General features: G+C 37.9%; 1 protein-coding gene across 1 annotated transcript in view; it reads left to right on the top strand.

Annotated features, from left to right (window-relative positions):
* Nucleotides 1-22,010, top strand: part of LOC122805778 — a 335,686-nt gene that overhangs the window by 1,088 nt on the left and 312,588 nt on the right. The gene's annotated exons all lie outside the window — the stretch shown is intronic.

Raw genomic sequence — 22,010 nt, 5'->3', positions numbered from 1 at the left:
GTATGTGGATTAGTACAGAAAGCTTAAATGCAATATAGATAGCTTTTTCAAACAGTCTGACTTGTAAGTTCCTGGTACATGCAAATAAAATTTATGCATGGTATACAGACAGAAGGTAACATGAATCCAGTGTTGCACAACACAAACATACCTCTTAGAGCAAGAAATCTGGACAAATAATCCAATAATTTGAGGGGGGGGGGGGCAAAGGCCAAAAAATAAGGAAAAGTTTTAAATATTGGTCTTACAAACTTAGAAAGTTAATAGAATTACAGGCTTTGCATTACCATGAATTTTCTGAAAGGTATGAAGTCTGAATTTTAAATATCAGTCATTATTTCCTGACTTCAATCCTCAATGATTTGTTAGTGATTTGCTAGAAAACCACAGTTTTATGAGAAACAGGCCAACAAAAATGAAGCAAAAATCTGGACAGTTGAGAGGTATGACAACACTTACTAATGAAAAAAAAAAAGTTACATATGTCCTTTTATAATAGATCATTATTCTTAATTGATTTCTTCAGAAGGAATGGCTATTTTGTACATATTAATTGATGTAAAAAGCTGTGAAAAACAATGTTAAATGCAAGATGAAATACGTGTACAAAATTACTGTTTTTCAGTAGATGAATCAGTCTGTCAGTATAATGTTTTATTTTGCAGTATACCACATTTATTTTAAATGTGCCCTTAGTATTTTGCATACTTTTCATCTGCTGTTTTCTTTGATTGCTATGTTTTGATTATGTTCTGGCATTGTCTTTGGTTATCTGTACAAGAAGTTGGGTATACATTTGTGAATTTGTAATATCAACTGTATATAGATCTATTTTCTAAAATGAACATCTGATAAATACTTGACAAGCATTTATGGTAACCCTGTTATATGTGCACTGCCCATGCTAAAGGGCTTCAGTTCATGTGGCATAATGAAAACCACCCTTTGAAGACTTGTAAAATATTGAGTATACAGTTTGTGTCCACTTTGTTCACCATTCAGACACACACACACACACACACACACACACACACACACACACACACACACACACACACACACACACACACACACACACTAAATAGGTGTACAGCACTGTCAGAGTGCAGATGGATTGCTCCTGTTTTTCACTTAAGAAATATAAAGCAGCACTTCCATAAAACATAACTGTCATCCATTTAGGGACAGAAGTAAACTGCTTAGTTTTCCTTTTAGCATCAAGTTGCTGCATAGTAGCCTAGTTAATTCACTATATAAAGGTGTAATAAATTGGACTATTTCTGTGCTACTGTAACAGAATGATTAGTTAATGAGTAGTATTAGAATTATTGCTATTTTCACAATGTGATGATTTGTAGCCAACATCCCTTTGTTTAGGAGAGCCACTCAATGGTGTAAAATATGGCTTTAGGTGATTCAGTCATGTTGACTAATGTCAGCAAAATGGGCATGGTTAGTTACCGGTGATAAGTGGGTTGAGGACCTGGCCTACCCCAACTTATGCCAGGGAACCATGCTAACGTTGGGTGGGGTGTATACGCCCCTATTGGCCCATGTGTGCCCACCTTAAAGACCAGAAGTCTTGGGTCAATAAGCTACTTGCCGGCTGGTGTCTAGTTGCCCAGCCTGAGTTACCTGGGATAGCTCTGTTGAGTGAAAGCTGGATGTAAAGCCAGTCATCCTGCCAAACATGAACTGAGAATTGTTACACTCAGTGTAAGTTCACTGGCAGGATGCAGCTTGGAAGTGAATGACATGATGATATGGAGGAGGCTAAACATTCTATGTATCCAGGAGACAAAATGGAAGAGCAGTTCAGCAAAGCCGCTTGGCTTGGGATCTAGAGTCTACTACTCAGGAGGGGGACAGGCTAGAAATGGTGTGGGAATTGTGGTGAGAAAGAGGCTTCAGAAGGCAGTGAGGGATATTATCATAATTAATGGCAGACTCATGGTAATCAGACTCCAGTATAATGATAGGGCAGTATTCATAATCTCAGCCTATGCCCCACAGCAGGGTTGTGATAGTGAGGAAAAGAGTGCATTCAGACAGCAGTTGCAGGACCTACTAGAGAAAACAGGACAACATGAATTGGTGTTAATAATGGGTGCCTTTAATGCACATATTGGGACAGACAGAACAGGATATGAGGACTGCCTGGGTCCACATGGGTGGGGCAAAAGGAATAAATAAGTTATTCTAGATTTCTGTCTGGCAAATGGCTTGATAGTTGCCAACACATGGTTCAGAAAGAGAGACAGTCACAAGATCACATATAAGAATAGCCAACATGCAACTCAGGTTGACTTCCTCATAGTAAGGAAAAGGCACTGGGGTAGAATCCAGGATTGCAAAGTCATCCCCAGTGAAACAGTCAGCCTACAGCATAAACCACTGGTTGCCACAATCAGCTGTTCAGCTGAAAGCAGTGGTCAGAGAAGGCTCTAAGGTCAGCAGAGACCAGGCTGAAGACCTGGAAGTTGACTGGAGAGAAAGTACAACAGTTCAAGGAATTTCTCAGGGCTCTAGCACCCCAAGAAGAGGAGGAAATAGATGGAGTTGAAGAAGAATGTCAGCGCCTCAAAATAGCATGTGTTAGGACTGCAGAACGGATATGTGGCTGAGCCAGGTATGGAAATTAGGTACATAAGGAAAGCTGGTGGTGGAATGCAGATGTCCAGGAAGTAATCAAAATAAAGGAGGAGTGCCGGAAAAAATGGGAGACAGAAAAGACTGACCAGGCTAGGAAGGAATACTGGTTGGCTAACAAACAAGGTAAGAAAAGAGAGCAACAGCAAAGAATAGGCATCGGAGGCACTCTACCAGCTTCTAGAAAGTGACCCAGTAAATGGTACAAAGAAACTATACTAGGTGGCAAGGCAAAGACAGAAAGATAAAGAACAATCCAAGACACTTGCGGAAGAAGGTAAGTCCACTCCAAGTACTGTAGTTCCTTTTCTTTAGTATAGCACAAGCAAAAATAAAAAAAATGCAGAATATATATTGAATTAGATGATAAAACAACTGTGAACACAAAGCGCTTTTCATCCCACCTGGTGGTGAGACTTCTTCAGGTAAAGGCATTCACTAAAACCAGTGCATTTAAATACAGTCCAAGGTGCAAGCATGTTGTTAGTCAGCCAATGGGTGAGGGCTATTCCCAACACACTGATAATGATATGAGGGTCCACTCAATAAGTAATTACTTCCTTTAAATGTTTCTTTCAAAACACCCTCTGGACTTATAAAAAGGCAAGTAAGTATACACACTCTCTTGTCCAGTATTGTGACATAATAAATCATACTCATAATATGTAAACTTACAGTTATTCAAAATATTAGAAATATTGAAATATTTGAGATCCTTTTAAAATGTTGCTGTTAAAAATGTTTAAAAATATTTAAACATATAAATGTGCTTAAAATGCATATAACAGAATGGTGACATATAAAGAAGTAGTAAAATGTACTAATGCATAAAAATAATAATGCATAAAAATGTTCAGAACACTTTACTGTCTTATGCAGCATAGCATGGCATCCTACAGTTAAACATAGAATAAAAATAATATATATATATATATATATATATATATATATATATATATATATATATATATATAAATATTGCAGTAACAATTACATATGGAAATACAAACAACATTCCTGTCTACATCATGGCATGGCACCCACTATTTGAATTATGCGTTACTAAACTGACTGCTGTTAAGAGTTCATACGTTTTAACTTCTACTAAAATAACTGTAATGTTTTTGACATAGCTAGTTTGTCCTACAGTTCATCATGTTAGTCATCTCTGGAGGTTTCCTAGCTTTAAAATACAGGAAATAGAGTAAACGTCAGTTAACCCAGGGTAGGTGCAAGCCATAGTCCTGAGTTGCCACAATAATTCTAACCTTTTTAAATGTAAAGAACCACTTGTTAGAGCATGCTTTAAATTTGTAGCTTTGAACAATTTTTCTAGTAAGCAGTGAAGCAAAGCATATGAACAAATAGTGACAAGGCTTCCCATTTCAGAACATTTCAGCCATAAAAGGCCACTGAAACTGTTGCCATTATAATGCATCAACAACAATCAATATGCACAATCTCTGCAGAAGTAAAAGTCTGGATCCAGTATGCAACTTATGACAAAATGAACCAAAAGATATGTTAGCCCATGTAAAACCCTTATGTTATTATTAAATATTTAGCTCTTTCATTCCTCAGTAAATTAGAACAAACATTTGCTTTACTCAGCATGCAACATCCTCCAGTCTCTCTCATTGGCTCATATTCTGAGCCAGTGAGAGAGATAGAGAGAAAGACTCCACTAGTTGAAATTAAGAGTTAGTATTTGGTTTCTGCTGGTGTTTCATTTTCATTTTGCTCTATTATTCCTTGCCCTGCCACAAATTTCTCTCTAGATGAAGAAGCAGGTACAGATCTGCCACTGTTCCATTTTCATTCTGTTTGCCATTCATACTGCCTGAAATTGTTGTTTATCTACCCCACCGCAGATTTCACTATGGACAAACAGGCAGGTAGAGATCTGCTACTGTTTCATTTTCACTCATTCTGCTAGGGCAGAGCTGTATGTGTGCATGCACGTGTGAGAGAAAGCAGAAGTGTGTGTGTGTGTGTGTGTGTGTGTGTGTGTGTGTGTGTGTGTGTGTGTGTGTGTGTGTGTATGTGTAACAGTTTAATTTTGCTTAATTTTAACTCACTCTCATGCTGCCTGAATTTCTTCTGTGCAGCAGATTTCATTATTGTTTTATCTTTTTGTTGAGCAAGTAAATCTCACTAGGCTAGTAGCCTGTTTTCAGGGGAGAGCCAAGGTGGTGTTTATACTACTAGGGGAAATTTGCCCATGGCATCAGGGAACTTCCCTCTACTCACCATCATTGCACGTGGGACCCATTTTGCATGAGCACTTCCTGTTTCTGTTCTAGGTGAAAAGGTGACCCAGAGAAATAGATGCAGATGGAGAGAGAATGAGATAATGTAGTGGTAACTAAAGTAGAAATTCAATATCAAGACCAAAAAAGGCATGCAGGATTCGGAGATGTTTCACAGAAATCTGGTGGAGATGAGTTGACAAATTATAGATGCATAATTACAATTTTCCAGTCAGGAGAGTTGTTGGATGATTTCCTTACAGAAATTGTGATGCAGAGTTAGCCAGAAAATGAAGGAGACATTTTGTGTTGGGACATTATAGAGAAAATAGAAAAAGATGATGTAGAGACAATCCTGAAGAATATTGATGAGATGGAAAAGAAAATATATGCAAAGAAAGTAAAAAAAAGGTAAGTAAAAATAAATAGGCAAAAGAAAATGAAAAACATAAGTATGTGGTAAGGATTCAAAGTGAAGAAGACAAAGAAATGGACAAGTATGAAGTGTGGGACAATGTAATAGCTCCTTTGTGTGGAAAAGCATATAACGTAAGAACATTTATTCTTATTAACAGAGAAACATTTTGTGACACTATACTTGAGACTGTGTTTTTTTCCCAATGGAAAAGGTTCTTGGAGAATATGAACAAAGGAGGACTGTAACTCATGGAATCTTTTTAGTAGTAGTAGAAACAGAAGGAAAAATTAGACAGAAAAATAATAGTAAAGAGGACATAGAAGAAGGCTCTAAAATAAGTGATGAAGAAGACATTGGGAGATAGTAAAAGAAAAACATTCTATTTGTAAAAGAGTAAAAGACAAAAAAAGAAAATTTGAAGGGGCAAATAAATAAGAAAAAAGAAAGGAAATGGATGAAGAGTATATATACAGCTAATCAGTTGGGGTCAGTATAATGGTTAAGGTGTTTGATTCTCACCTCTGGGAGTTAAATTATCTAGGCTTAGAATGGCCCATCAAGGCAGCTAGCCGAGTAATTAGCTATGAACTTATGAAACCAAGAATCTAAGGAAAAGGGGAAATTTAGAGTGCCTCCTGCAAATGTGAACAGTATTAAGAATATGGTAAGAAAGACAGGGAATTTGGAGTGATATAATACATGTGATGTAGACGTAATTGTATTAGAAGACACAAAATTCTTAACAAATGAGGAAAGATTACAGAGAAACTATGCAGAGGAAATATAATCTGGAATTTGAAAAATGGGAGATGTTCTGGAAAGCTGTATTCTGTAGACAAACAGAAAAGATATTAGATGTAACTTTAGCAAAAATTGGAAGATTAACAATTGCAGATTTAAAACCAAAAGAACAAGTATATAATTATAATATTATTTGCTTATAATAATTGTAAAGAAAGGGAAAGCTTATTTCATCTGATTTTAGACTATGTAGTGATAAATATGAATATTATAACAACAGGAGTCTTTAATTATGATTTACGATGCAAGCATAAAAAAGGAAATAATATAAGAAAAATGTTAGAAGTTATAAAATGTGTGTGATGCCCGTGCACTGGCTCAGCAATCAAGGAGCCTCAATCCTCACCACTAATACCAATGAGGGGCATCCATATTAGGGGAAAGGATAACAAATACACACACAGTAAAGTACAATTTCCCTTAAGAGCACACAGAGATCACAGTCAGTCTAGGGCTGGTTTCTCCCTTTGTTTCCAGGTCCCCAATAAGACTCTCCACTGGCACAGCTATAGGGTCCAGATCTCAGCCAGCTGGCAAGGTAAAACCTCCAGCACCCTCTCTGTCCAACCAGTGCTTTGTGTCCCTGCCCAAGTAGCTGACACACACACACACACACACACACACACACACACACACACACACACACACACACGCACACACATGCACATACTTTGAAATAAGAGTTTATACAGCCACACAGACACTCCTGGGGAAGGCTGGCACAGGTTCTTCAGCTGTGCCCCTTTTACCCAGACTATACAATAGAAATCACTGCCACCACCCAGCTAATATTCATCAGCTACACAAAAGCCCTTAAAAGGGTGTCCAATTATTACTGTGCAATATTATTATCCAACTAGTAAGTGTAGCCCAGTGCTAAAGCTATTGGAGTGACTTTGTACAGTTTTACCAAAGACATGCAAGTACTCTTAAGAGCTTAAATTATCTCTACACAAAACAGCCACAGTTGAAAGGGTTTAAACATATTTAATAATAAATAATAAAAACACAAGACAATACGTCTTACTACACAGTGCTGGTCAAGAGATCGGAGATCACAGAGAAATACTTAAAATAATACAGTAGTAAAGTTCTGACATCACAGAAAAACAGTCTAATCTTCCTAGTTCCTAGCTATTTCTAAGAGAAAACACAATTCTAAAACTTACTTATAGAACACAGGCAGAGTGCTGATGAGTTGGATGGTCAAGACAAAAATGCTTAATACTCTCTGATTCTCTCTGTTTAAATTGATATTACAGTCCTGATTCAAATTACATCATTCTTCACACTTTCCTGGGGTTCCCAGGCTAACAGGCTACATTCTTTAGTAAGCTCACACCTAGTCAGGAAGCAAAGCCATAAAGGACATTTATGCATGCAAATTCTGGCCTTAAAACAAATTGCAAGAATTCCTTCATCTAGACCAGCTGGGGTCACAACATGCTTTACTTGGTCAGCAGAGTGCACTGTTGTTACATTTTTGCAGTTCCATATGAAACAGCATTTTTTCCATTTAAGACAACAAGCCTGTGGCTAACATTAATATTTACAAATGACAGAATTATCTACAAAATTCTATCTGGCTAGGCTGGGAGCCTTCACCTATCTTCACTAGCCTTCACCTATCATTACAATGTGGTAAGGCCAACCTCTGGGAGAAAAATTCTAGGACTTACAAAAGGGGTCAATAAAGAACTGAAATAGATTATTTTATAGTGCCAGAAGGGTTAGTTTAGTAGAAAGGGAAGTAAGTGAAACAGAATTTCTGATCATCCTATAATATGGCTAGAGATAAAGGAAAACAAATCATGCATATAAACAGGCAAAGGGAAAAAAGGGATAAATTAGAAAGCATGGAATGGAGGAGGAAAATTAGTAATATGGTTATGGAAAGATCATATTATTTTGAGAACATTTTATAAAAGCTGGTCTGAATGGTGGATGATATTTAAAGAAAACATAAAAATGTTTTACAGTGGCAAAATGATGTGAGAAAAGAGAAAGAAAAATATGAAATAACATATAACAATGCATTGGATGATTTAGAACATAATGATGGAAACTACTTTGAAAAAAAAAAAGAATTATATGAAAGAAATCAAGAAAAAATACAAGAGTTGTTATATGAGTAAATATATATTTTACATGGAAAAAGAGCAGTAATATTGAGTTACTTAAGCAAATTTGTAAAGTACGATAGCAGTATGATAAGAGAAATAAAAAATGTAAAAGAAGAAATAAAAATAACTTGGGAAAAGATTATGAATAGTGTAGTACAGTATGCACAATACATTTTATAGAAAAAAGAAGGTAGTAAAAAGCAAGGAAAGTAAAAAAAAAGTTAACAGAAAAAGAGAATATGGAGTTAGAAATGGAGATTTCTTTATCCGAGTTAGATAAAGTATTAGGACAAGTAAATATAGATTTGACTGCAGGACCAGATAGAAAAGAGTATGAATTGTAAAAATTCTTAAGGGACTTGCAAAAAAATATTTCTAAAGATTTAAATGAAGGTTTTATGTATAAAGAATTATGTAATGGAAAAAATGGAAGATAGTATATATAGTATAAAGGGGAAGCATTGACATGAATTCTTAATGATAAAGTGTGGATGATATTATGAAAAAAGAGGAAACAAAAATCAGGACAGGATACCTTAATAAGGCATTTGATACAAATGGACATGAAATCTTATGGGGAATAATTAAACAATATAATATAAGTGAGAAAGTTAGGAAATGAGATATGACAGCATATAGTAATAATAAAATAAAAATACTTGCAAATAGATGATTAAGCCAAGAGGTGCATATGAAGAGTTGTGTAAGACAGGGATGTCCAATGAGCTGTATAGTCTGTGCATTAGTTATGAATATGACATTATGTGAAATAAATTGCAAAATGAAGGGGGTGGGGTATATAACAAGAATTACAGTTCTATTAACACATGCAGATGACATTATAATAATTATAAAAACTAATGTTTGAATAAAAAGTAGTAATTTGCACAAATGAGTGTCTAGAAGTGATAGGGGTGGCTTTAAATAAACAGAAAAGTAAAGGTTTAGGTGATGTAGGAAAGATAGGGTTATATATTTTAATGGGGGGCATATATTTTACAATGAATGAAATTTCTGTGTTAGGCATAACATTTCAGAATAAAGATGCAAGTAGAATTCAATAGGAAAAACAGTAGAAGAAATAAACAAAACCTCTTTCCTGGAGAACATGTAAATTATCATTCAGAAAAAAGCTTATGTGATAAAATTCAGTACTGATGGAAAAAAGCATACTTAGCAAGTGTATGCATGTATGTTGCCCACAGTATTTGGAAAGGAATTATTTCAAATTTTAATTTAATTTACAGTTGATATAAAAAATGTAGACACCCCTGTTAAAATGCCAGGTTTTTCTGATATAAAAAATGATACCACAATAAATCATTTCAAAACTTTTCCTACCTTTAATGTGACCTATAAACTATACAATTCAATTGACAAACAAATCTGTTAGGGGAAAAATATAAAAAATAAAAAAATGTACAATAAGCTGGTTACATAAGTGTGCACACCCTTAAACTAATACTTTGTTGAAGCACCTTTTGATTTAATTACAACATTCAGTCTTCTTGGGTAGGTCTCTATCAGCATGGCACATCTTGACTTGACAATATTTGCCCACTCTTCCTTGCATAAGTGCTCCAAATCTGTCAAATTGTGAGGGCATCTCTTGTGCACAGCCCTCTTCGGGTCATCCCACAGATTTTCTATTGGATTTAGGTCTGGGCTCTGGTTGGGCCATTCCAATACTTTAATTTTCTTCTGGTGAAGCCATTCTTTTGTTGATTTGGATGTATGCTTGGGGTCATTGTCATGTTGAAAGGTGAAATTCCTCTTCATCTTCGGCTTTCTAGCAAATGCATGAAGGTTTTGGGCCAAAAGTGACTGGTATTTGGAACTCTTCATAATTCCCTCCACCTTGACTAAAGCCTCAGTTCCAGCTGAAGAAAAGCAACCCCAAAGCATGATACTACCACCACCATGCTTCACTGTGGGGATGGTGTTCTTTTGGTTATGCAAAGTGCTGTTTTTGTGCCAAATGTACCTTTTGGAATTGTGGCCAAAAAGTTCAGCCTTGGTCTAATCAGACCATAACACATTTTCCCACATGCTTTTGAAAGACTTGATGTATTTTAGCCGGGCCTGAATGTTTTTCTGTGTAAGAAAATACTTCCATCTTGCAACCCTACCCCATAGTCCAGACATATGGAAAAACAGGAGATCGTTGTCACATGTAGTACACAACCAGTACTTGCCAAAAATGCCTGCAGCTCCTTCAGTGTTGCTGTAGGTCTCTTGTCAGCCTACTTGACCAGTTTTTGTCATGTCTTTTCATCAGTTTTGGAGGGACATCCAGTTCTTTGCAATGTCACTGTTGTCCCATATTTTCTCCACCTTTTTTGATGACTGTCTTCATTGTGTTCCATGGTATATCCAATGCTGTGGAATTTTTTTTGTACCCTTTTCCTGACTGATACCTTTCAACAATGAGATTCCTTTGATGCTTTGTAAGCTCTCTGTGAACCATGGCTTTTGCTGTATCAGGCAAATGAATAAATGTCAGGAAAATCCTACTAGGACAGCTGAACTTTATTTGGGGTTAATCAGAGTCTCTTTAATTGATGGCAGGTGTGTACCCAAGAAGACTGAATGCTGTAATTAAATCAAAAGGTGCTTCAACAAAGTATTAATTTAAGGGTCTGCACACTTATGTAATCAGCTTATTGTACATTTTTTAGTTTTTATATTTTTTCCTCTAACAGCTTTGTTTGTTTTTCAATTGAATTGTACAGGTTATGGGTCACATTAAAGGTGTGATAGGTTTTGAAATGATTTACTGTGGTCTCATGTTTTTATATCATAAAAACCTGGCATTTTAACAGGAGTGTGTACACTTTTTATATCTACTGTATATGGGTTTATAGATTAAACTCAGTAAAAAGAGGAGTTTTGCATGTAAATAATGAGGAAGGAGGTTTAGGCTCAATTACCTAGTGGTATAAGCTGCTTCATTACATTTTTCTGAAGTGTTAAAGTGGATAAGATTAGTAGCAAAACTGTATAACTATAAGTATGATGAATTTTAGGGTATGGTTAAAAAAAGTAAAAGAGAAAAGAATGCATAAATGAAGAAATAAAATGTTACTAAGAAAAGAATTGTAGAAATAAAACTTAATGATATAGAAAAAGAAAGAAAAGAATGGAATGATAAAACACAACTATGTAAAACCATGGGGAAATCTAACAGATGAAAAAAATAAAGCTAGAAAAATAAGAAGCAAATGGTGTAGTCACAAAGTAGAATGTCAAGATCTTTTGTGGAGACTCGTAATAGATAAAATGCCAGTAAAAGGAAACATGCCATATCTGGTTGAGAGGGTGGCCTACTGGTTAAGGTGTTTGCCTTACAAACACAAGGTGCAGGGTTGGAGTCTCACAGATGCTAATTGGCTAGGCTTAAAATGGCTCGCAAGGGCAGTTAGCTTAGTACTAATCTATGAACCTATAAAAAGAAGGTATACATTCATATTGTCGTAACTGACAATATCGATTGCACATTTGGGCGAACCAAATGTGCAGATTTCAAACTTCGACATTTGCAGACGTTCGAAAATCAGCAAATCGAACAGCTGATTTTCAAACTGAAATGTCAAAGACACATTGTAATGCAGGGGGGCAGGCCCTTTGCCCCCCCTACTTTAATGTATTAACTCTGAGATTGCACTACAGTGGGGAAAGGGATCATTTCCCGATCCCCGCTATAGTGCAATCCGCAGCCACAATGTCGAATCTGCAATGAGCGAATGCCAATGTACATTCACCCATTGCACATTTGGACTATTTTTTTTTTTTGAGGTTTTGCCACTTTGAAAACCTTCTTTCGAACAAAGCGGATCTGCACGACTGCATAACGCACTTTTAAAGGTAAACCTAAAAAGAAAAGTGATAGAATATGTTTACATTGTCATGAAAAAGAAACTACTGAACCTGTTTTTTAAATGTCTAAAGTTATGGGGAAAACTATGTAAAGAAGATATTTTTGAAGATGTAAAATAAGTGGATAAACTAAACATGAAGTTGATTAAATATGGATGTTATAAGAATAGAAGTAAATAATATGTTCAAAAAATAGATAAAACATTATTTTATGTCATATGAGTTACATGGAATAAAAGATTAAATTATGTTTAATGGTAAAAGGATTTTAACAACAAAATTACATAAAATCAGATGGTGGTTATGGAAAAAGGAGTGGGGTCTAACAGGGATGAACATTTAGTATGATTGTAAGGAAAATTATGAATATGCATAAATGTATTTATCTATATATTTATACATTTGTAAATATTTGTAAATAACAGTTCTTTCTTGTATATAAAAAAGGATCCCTACTCTTTTTGACAGGTGCTGTGGAATCTTTTACATCCAACTGAGCTGCCACCAACTCAAGCAGATGGGGCTTCAGTTTAACATCTCATTTGAAAGATGGTACAGTCAGGAGAGTGCAGCACCCCCCCCCCCCCCCACCATGCAGCACTGCTGTGTCAGCAATTGACCTACCTGGTGGGGGAATAGAATCCACAGCCTTCTACACCAAAGGTGAGAGTGCTACCTGTTGCACAACTGGCACTATCTGATCTGGAGGTGTGTGTGTGTGTGTGTAACACTGACTCATTTGTCCAGAAAATGTCCCTAAAGCTGACGTGTCAGTATCACATAATAGGCAAATGAGGGTTATGGGAATCAAACACTGTACCACAAGAATACAGCTTAAAGCTTTAACACTCTGCAACAAATGCCAGACTGAGCTAAATGTTCTGGATTGTCATCAGTAAAATGTTCAAGTTTCTACAGACTATATAAGAGAAATATTGAAAATCTTTGTTTTTGATTCTTGAGCTAAAATTGCCTAGGGGCCCCATTTGATCATGATCAAGCTCTGAGTGGGAGAGATGCATTGTTTCATAGTCTTGGTAAATATTGTCACAAACCAGTCTTTCAGTTCCCTATTACTTATACTTAAATTTTGAGTTCTATATAGATCACCAATGGCACTTTCAAGAAAGGACAACTTAATGATACAATGATGAAATCCCAAATCATTGACTGGAGCAGTCTCTATGTATACCTAACATGAAGTCGTCACTTACTGCTAGATGGTCCATGAGTAATGTGATTCAAACTATAGTCAGTCATTAGGCTACTCAGGTTACCCACTTTCTCAGCTGACAAACTGTTTAAATTATTCCAAGAGTTCTTCTTAGATTCATAGGTAGGTATTAGGCTATCAGCCCAAGGGCCTATGTAAGCCTAGCCAACAAGGTTCCCTGGCTTACGCCACCCAAGTAAGTTATTTTCCTGTGCCACTGTCGAGCAGACATACAGAAGTGATCCCCAGGGTGTATTTCCTATTTCCCATCCACTCATCAAGATTTTTCTTGAAGAGTGCTAATGAAGAGCTTTGCTTGACATAGATGGGTAACCTGTTCCAGAGTATGGGAAGTCTCTGGGACAGGAATCTATCCCTCCAGCATGCCATGTTTATTGTGGTGACAAAGTTTAGGTTCCTAGAGCGTGTAGCTCGGAGGAATTGGATTTCTTTAGGTGTAGCATGTCCAACAGCTCTGGGTTTGACATAGCTTTATATGTTAGGCAGAGATCACCTCGGAGTAGGCGATATGCTACAGAGTAAAGCTGGAGTTTTTTGAGGCGGTCAGTGTAGGGCATTTGTTTGAGGCCAGTAATCCTCTTTGTGAGGTACTTCTGTGGCCTTTCCAGCTGCTGCAGATGTCTTGTGAGGTACATTACAAAAGGGGTGTTGTACTCTATAATGGGTCTAATGAGTGTCGAGTAGAGGGGAACAATGACCTCTTTTTTCCTGGATGAGAACCCTTTTATGATGAGGTGTGCCACGTAGAAGGACTTCCTGACTACTGTGGCGATGTGACTATCAAAGGAGAGACTACTGTCCACCTGGGTCCCATGGTCTCTTATCATGCATTCGGTGTTAAGTAGATTGCTGCCTATGTGGTAGTTCATGGGTACAGAGTTTTTACCAAAGGGGATGACACTGCACTTTTTGGCATTGAGCTTGAGGCCATCGCTCTGACACCAGGCATCTGTCTCAGCGAGGCCCTTCTGTAGGATGTCCACATAATTTTGGGACTTGACTATGGCTCCTAGTTTGCAGTCATCTGTGAAATTCATTAGCCAGAGGCCTTCTGTGTTAGCCTGTACTTCAGGGAAGTAGATACCAAACAGGAGAGGTCCCAGGACAGAACCCTGCAGTACTCCACTTGTCACTGCTTTGAGGTCAGATTTGGAGTCTGCAACTTTTACAGTGTGGGTTCTGTCAGTGAGCCAGTCACAAGATGGGATTTATACCTAGTTTAGTGAGTTTAGCTATAATTCCAAAATGGGGGATGGTGTCGAAAGCCTTGGCGAGGTCAAGATAGGCTGTGTGAACCACCTTACCCTCATCTATGGCTTTGGTGACTGCCTCAAAGAAGTCGATCAGGTTCAAGAGGCATGATCTGCCTTTCACAAACCCAAACTAGGTGGGATCCAGAGTTTGGAGGTTACCAATGTCTTTGTTTATAAGTTCCATGATGATACATTCCATGGCCTTGCAGACCAGGCTCATCAGGCTAATAGGTCGATAGTTCCCGGGATCAGTGGTGGCTCCCCCTTTGTGGAGTGGGATAACTGTTGCTGTGCACCATTCAGTGGGCACAAATCCTGATGCGAGACTATTATTGAACATGGTGCTTAAGTGGGGAGCCAGTTCGTTCTGAAGTTTGTGTAAAACGCAGCCTGGGATGTTGGCCGGTCGCATGGATGCTGTGTTTTTGGCTTTAGAGAGTGTAGCTTTTACCTGCGTAGTTATGATTACAGGGGCTCTGCATTCTTCCTGTATAGATATGGGCCCTTTAGGGGGTGAGGGGGGGGGGTAAAGTTAGCACTGAACCTATCTGCCAGGATGTTGGCAATATCAGTTGGTTCTGTAATTTTCTTGCCTTTGTGGTGTAACTCAGAGCAGATCTGGGTGTTGCCATCAAGATTCTTGACATAGCTATAGAACGCTTTGTGGTTGTTTTTTGAATTAGTGGAGGTTTTGTTTTCAGAGCTAGCTTTGGAGGATCTTATAAGGGATTTCACCTTCTTACTGAAGCTGACCAGGGAGCACCTCCGCTCATGGGATTTTACTCTCTTTTGCAACAGTTTCTTCCTTCTGTTGTACAGTTTGTTTATGGCAGGGGACCAACAGATTGGCTTCCTTTTTTTGGAGGATAGCATCTTGGTTCTGTTTGGGATAGCACGATCCATGTAAATGCTTATAGAGTGCATCTGTGTAGGATTCAGCAGTTGTAACTGTATTGTCCATCTGCATGGGTGTCATGAAGTTCACTAATTCTGTCTTAAGAAGCATGAAGTTGGCTTTGGAGAAATTTTTTACTGTGGTTTCCTTAATGGGGGGTGGGGGCGGGATGTGGATATCAAGGGTGATTAGCTTATGGTTGGTCAGGTCAGGTGTGGAACTCATGTTGGTAATGACTAGGCCTAGGATATGTTTGCCCCTGTTCAGGGTGTGGATAAGCTGATCCAGGGCATTGGAGTTTATGAATTCAAGAAAGCGTTGAGCTAAGGAGTTGGTACACGAGTAGTTTTCCCAGTTAATGGTGGGGTAGTTGAAGTCACCCATTATTAGGGTGTTTGGTTGAACCCTAATATTTTCCAGTACATCAAGAAAAGAGGAGTTGGAATCCTGGGGCATGGTGGGGGATCTGTAGCAAGCTACAATTTGGATTGTAGTTTTGCTCAGAGTTAATTGCTCTTAGATAACCTTGGATGCATTATGCTGAGCAACTAGCCTGGAGGTGTGGATATCCTTAATGAATATGGACACACCTCTGCCTTTGGTGTTTTGGTCCAGGTTGCATGGCCGAAAAGTATGGTATGAGTTACAGCCTGGTAGTGCAGGGGTGCTCTCTAGAGCCTTGAACCAGGTCTCATTCACTGCACAGATATCGATGTTCTCCATTTTAAGGAGTGCCTCGAGTGAGTGCATTTTGAGATTTAGACTTCTAGCACTGAGTAGCATTACCCTCAGTTTTTGCTTGCCTGTTCCTGTTATGGTGGTGAATTTGTTATTTGAACCTTGCCTAAAAATGCACTATAAGGGCAGCAAGAGCCTTAGCCAGTATCCGGAATCCCAGGGGTGACAGGTGCAGGCCATCTGTGGCAAAGCATCGTGGTCTGTCAACCATGTCATCCCAAGCAGACAGATACTGGACCCCCTTAGAATATCACCAGAAGCTTAGCCAATTGTTGAAGTCAATCCTTTGTACTGCGGTACAATTCTGGGTGATGGCAGAATGCTACTCCAGGCTAGTGTCATACCTGCCTGGGCTACAAGATCAGAGAGCTCTTCAATGTCTTTTTTCATGTAGTCCAGGGAGGTACGTCTCAGGTCATTCACACCAACATGGACAATGACAGAGTCATATTTGTACTTGTTGTGGAGTGATCTGAGAGCGTGGGTTATGTGGCGGATCCTGGCACCCAACAGGCAGCTGACAGTAACCTTCTCCTTGTTTAGCCTGGTGAGTGGGACATCAGTGTGTCTGACTATAGAGTCACCTATGACTAGTGTGTTGGGTACATTGTTTTGCTTTATTGGCTGTGGTTGAGTGGCACACTGAGTCTGTGGGCTATCATTTGGGTTGTGTTGGGGGATGGAGGTTGCTTGCGTTTCTGCTTTGGAGGTCTCTGTTGCTTAGACAGATTATTATTGAGAGCCTCCGTGAATGTTTTTGTGTTACTATGTGTGGATTTTGGTGGTGTAGATTTAGTGAGAGTGTGGTGTGGTGCAAATGTTTACCTTCTCCTCATGACTGTCAAGTTCAGTCTTGGTTGGAGAGAGCTTTACCTCCAGTTTGGCTAGATAAGTGCATCTCTCACAGGTTGTAGTGTTGGGTGGTAGGAGGAGAGGGTTGTCTGTGTACATGAGGCAATTTACATTGCCTCAAGAGGCCCAGATTCATCAGATAGACAGGAGAGAACATTGGGAACTGACCCTTGGACATGCCTGAATAAAAAAAATATTTTCCTCTAGATAAGTGAGGAAAGTGAGTGCAAGAGCTGTTTTTCTCTCTGCAAGTGAGAAAAGTAAGTACAAAAACTGTTTTCCTGTAGGTAATAAGGAAGATTGAGCGCTATACTAATTAGTAGCTTCAAATCAGAAAGTTGAGAGAGAGATAAGAGATTGCCCAAATGGCCAATAACTACAATTTCTGGGCCAGAACCACTCCTTATGTGGTAGACAAGTTATCTAGTGCTTACCACTCCCACGGATAAGCTAGAAGGCTTCCCTCCAACACAGAAAGGCTTGGCGGGCTCAGAAGCTTACATACAGTCCTGGATACAGCAAATCTGTATCTGGAACACTAGTTACAGGAAAAGTAGGAAACAGGCTTACAGTGTTTTTTTTTTTTACAGAAAAGTAGCAAAAACAGTAGTAAAAACAATTCATATGCAGTGCAAGCTAGCACACTTGAGTATGTAGCAATATTAGACCAAACACAGTTTAAAAAATGCAATTAAATTAAAAAGGACTAAAAGCAAATGCAGAGAGAGTTTATTAGGTAGAATGTGGTAAAGAGATGGGACTAGGGGAGTGTCCCAGATCAAATCTACAGTGGGGCAGGCAACTGCAAAAGCCACCAAATTTAAACTACAAACCAAAAATAGGGAGGGTGGGTGGAACAAAACAGTTTCAATAGAGATCTAAGCAACAACTAACAGTACAAGCTCTAAAACCAAAAAAAAATTACTCAGCTCAGTATATTTGCAGATCAGTCTCTCAGAACAGTGAGACAACACTTTCAACAGAGATCTAAGCAACAACTAACAGTACAAGCTCTAAAACCAAAAAAAATATACTCAGCTCTATATATTTGCAGATCAGTCTCTCAGAACAGTGAGACAACAGTTTCAACAGAGATCTAAGCAACAATTAAACTCTATAACAAAAAAATATATATACTCAGCTCTGTATATTTGCAGATAGTCTGGAAGGCAGTCTCTCAAAACACATGTTCCAGCAATTAAATGCAGGCTGTTATTAACAGGTCAAATTAAGTGATCCTTGAGTTAGATAACACACAAGCTGTAAAAACCAGTTATGCCAACTGAAGACACGGCAGAAAATGGGGGTGGGGAAAACAGTTTCAACAGAGATCTAAGCAACAACTAACAGTACAAGCTCTAAAACCAAAAAAATATACACAGCTCTGTATATTTGCAGATCAGTCTCTCAGAACTGTGAGACAACGGTTTCAACAGAGATCTAAGCAGCAACTAACAGTACAAGCTCTAAAACCCTCTAAAACCAAAAAAAATATACTCAGCTCTGTATATTTGCAGATCAGTCTCTCAGAACAGTGAGACAACAGTTTCAACAGAGATCTAAGCAGCAATTAACAAACTCTATAACCAAAAAAACATACTCAGCTCTGTATAGTTGCAGATAGTCTGGAAGGCAGTGTCTCAGAACACAGGCTCCCTGATATTTAAATCTGCACATACTGGAATCTGAGAATGTGTAATGCTTAAGCTATTTAGAGCTAAAACTTCCTCCAAGGTTTATAATGCCTCCAGTGAAGGAGGTCCCTTCAGCTAACAACATATACTTCAGGACTGCTTCCCATGCATCAGCAATGAAGCAAACCATTTCATGAATCAAATCATCTCATGAATTATGCTGTGTCGTGTATGCAGAGCTTCTGTGGAGCAGAGTGACACATAATGGCCACCGCTGTTACTACAAACATGCCAGTATGATTGATAGTGCACATATTACCAGATATAGAGACGTGCACTGCAGTGTATACTTGGTCTACCCCAGCTGCACAAGCTGTCAGGATGATGTTATAAACAGCAGTATTTATCTTGTTTGTTACACCAAGTTATGATGATGTCTTAATTCATCCCTCGGTATTAATTTGTTAAACTGAAAAAAAATTACAACTTTACTTGAGAAAGAAAACTGCACAAATAGAAAATAATAAAGTTCATATTTAAATAGCTGTGTGGAGACCTTCAATTTCTATCTGCACACATTTGTATTATTTAGCCACACAGGTAGGTTGTCTGGTTACAGCTGAAAGAATGGGAAAGTAAGACCTAAGCAAATATCCTCCTATGTTGGTGTTAACAGAATACACAGGCAATGCTAAATACTAATCTAAGTTTGGTACCACAGGAGGTACAAGCCTCTCTGCCTGCAGAGGTTATTGACTTGAAAGAGCTGTAGTCTCCTAATCATAGGCCTGCACAAGTTGCTTCCTGGTGCACGATCACAATGTTAACAGGGCAGTTCTGATAGCCTTGCAGTACCTGGAGCTCAGTGAGTATTCTGCAAAAATGAGAAAAGGCAAGCTTGTTAAGCACCTTTCAGACTACAGAAAGGTGCTTAAGCTTTGTTAAGCACCTCTATGTGCTCTTAAGATACAGACACACTGAGATTGACAGCCGAAAGAGCTAGATGGCAAAGAACTATGGCAGAAAGTAAAACAGTTTAAAAAGCTGTTAAGATACTTTACCCCGCTACACATAGAACAAACAGTGTAGCAGGATGTAGCATAGAATAACTTTTAAAGCAGTTTGTTCTCATGAAGGAAACTTTAGTCCTAACTGCTGTATGAGGCAGTTAAAGTGTTTTACTGGCAAGACTGTAAGTCAATAAAACACTTCATGCTCCCACACTTCTTTCTTTTTTTTTCTAAATTTGGTAGTACATGGAGAAGCTAAAACTTTATGCACTACAAAAATTATACTGAGGTTTTACTGATCACAACCTTAAATTGTATGGTTTTGACATGGATGCCAAGATTTCTCACTTAAGCTTCACTTTTGTGGTGAATTTGTTGGCTTCCATGTCTCCAACGCATAATAAATTGGTTAAGATCACAGATTCAGTCAGAATTACTGGCAGCAAGAGAAAACCTACCAGATGGAGAAAGAAAAGTACTACAGTTATTCTGTTGACACTCTTTTAAGGTTTGTCAGCCATCATGCTCAGGATGTTGTAATATTTTAGTTCCTTGCAAAAAATGTAGCTTACGGATGCTGCAAAACAGTATTCCAGGTTCAAGAAATCTGCACCTTCAGATACACTCACCTGTGTCAGTGCATGTAATGTGAATCCACAGAAGGGTTGTTCCTTTCAGATTTACTGAACACTAATGGGATACTTCCTAGGATTCCATTTGGCAATACTTTCTGAGAGTCAGTAGCAAGAACTTTACCTTTGGCTGGACCACTGTTGGTGGTGACATCAAGTATCTTTGCATTCTCTGAACAATTATATGCAAGCGATCACTTAGCTGATATTCACAGAGATGACACGGTATCACTCCTTTTCTGTAGATCACAAATAATCTTTCTCAATATATCACTTGCACTGCCCACCTGTAAATAAGGATTCTTCCTACATAGTCTGCACCTGCTACATGGACTGGACAGTGTTTCGCCTGTATTCCTTGGTACTCCATTGTCCGTTGTTCATGGAGTTACATTAGTAAGACTTTGTTTATGAATTATACTAATGTGGTAGAATATAATACACAACAAGTTATTTATATGAATGCATATATGATGGTTATGAATCCCTTAGAATAATTTCTGAATTTCTGACAGTCAGGCCTTAATATTATGACACGTTTAAAAGTATAACAAAATTTTGCTCAGTGCTGCTGTTCTTTATAGGCATTTCTCAGAACATTAGACTGGCATGTCAATACATTTTTCTTTCATTTAGCTAAACCACACCCTATGCAGTGGACTAATTGCACATAACATCCTTCTATTCTAACCTTACATAATATTTTCTTGGTAGTCACTGTTTTTTTCATAATACATCATCTCACTGTGAAATGGACATTACTGCAAATTAAAATTTTATGTTAAAGCATCTGTATCACATAGATCACTTATTTAGACACATTAACAAATTATAAATGATAACGTCTTGTTTTCCCTCTCTGGATTTAACAAATCTCCTTACACATCTCTTGTATTGTGATTTAGTTTCTTATTGGGGTGTCAGTGTCTTGGACGTTTATCTCCTCTGCTAAATAAACAACGACTGTAATGTAGTATACAGAACTTTTAATTGTACGGCAAGCTATGACCTGGCCTTCTAAAGATTTAAACACTCTCTCTCACTGACACACACACAGACACACACACACACACACACACACACACACACACACACACACACACAATGTCTATCTTTTAGGTGTAGTTGTCCTAGTAAGCACAGGAGCTGAATATTTTTCCTACAGTGGCATTTTTAAGTCTTTTTTTTTTTTAGCCAAAGAAATAGTGTATATATCTTTCTGTATACAAGCGGATATTTAAGCACTGTATTTAATATCATTAACTTAACACCCAACAAAAGTGATGGTCAAAAAGCGTATGTAATTAGAAACCCTGCTCCAAAAAAACAGTATTACACCAGGACTATGTACCAGTGTCTTTTTAGTATGCAATTATCTGCAAACTGTATTATCTTGGAGAAAAATGTGCTTTTAATATTAACCCAATTTCAGAGCAAAAATGTTCTTAACAAAAAGGCCCAGTCAGTATGTTTCTGTTTCTCCTGCTAGCTACAATGTGTTTGCAAAAACGATACCAAGAAGTAATTATTTATACTTGAATAGAACTTGTAGAAAATTCACTGTACCATTAGATGAAAACTCTGACAGTTCTCTCTGATTTTCTTTTAATTACTGTATATAGTTCAAGTAACATGAAGACATGGCT

The sequence above is a fragment of the Protopterus annectens genome, chromosome 7.part0, assembly GCF_019279795.1.
Source record: "Protopterus annectens isolate FY-2018-M chromosome 7.part0, PAN1.0, whole genome shotgun sequence".
Lineage (NCBI taxonomy): Eukaryota > Metazoa > Chordata > Ceratodontiformes > Protopteridae > Protopterus > Protopterus annectens.
The sequence above is the reverse complement of the archived record's forward strand: the minus strand, read 5'-3'. Positions and strand labels throughout refer to the sequence as shown.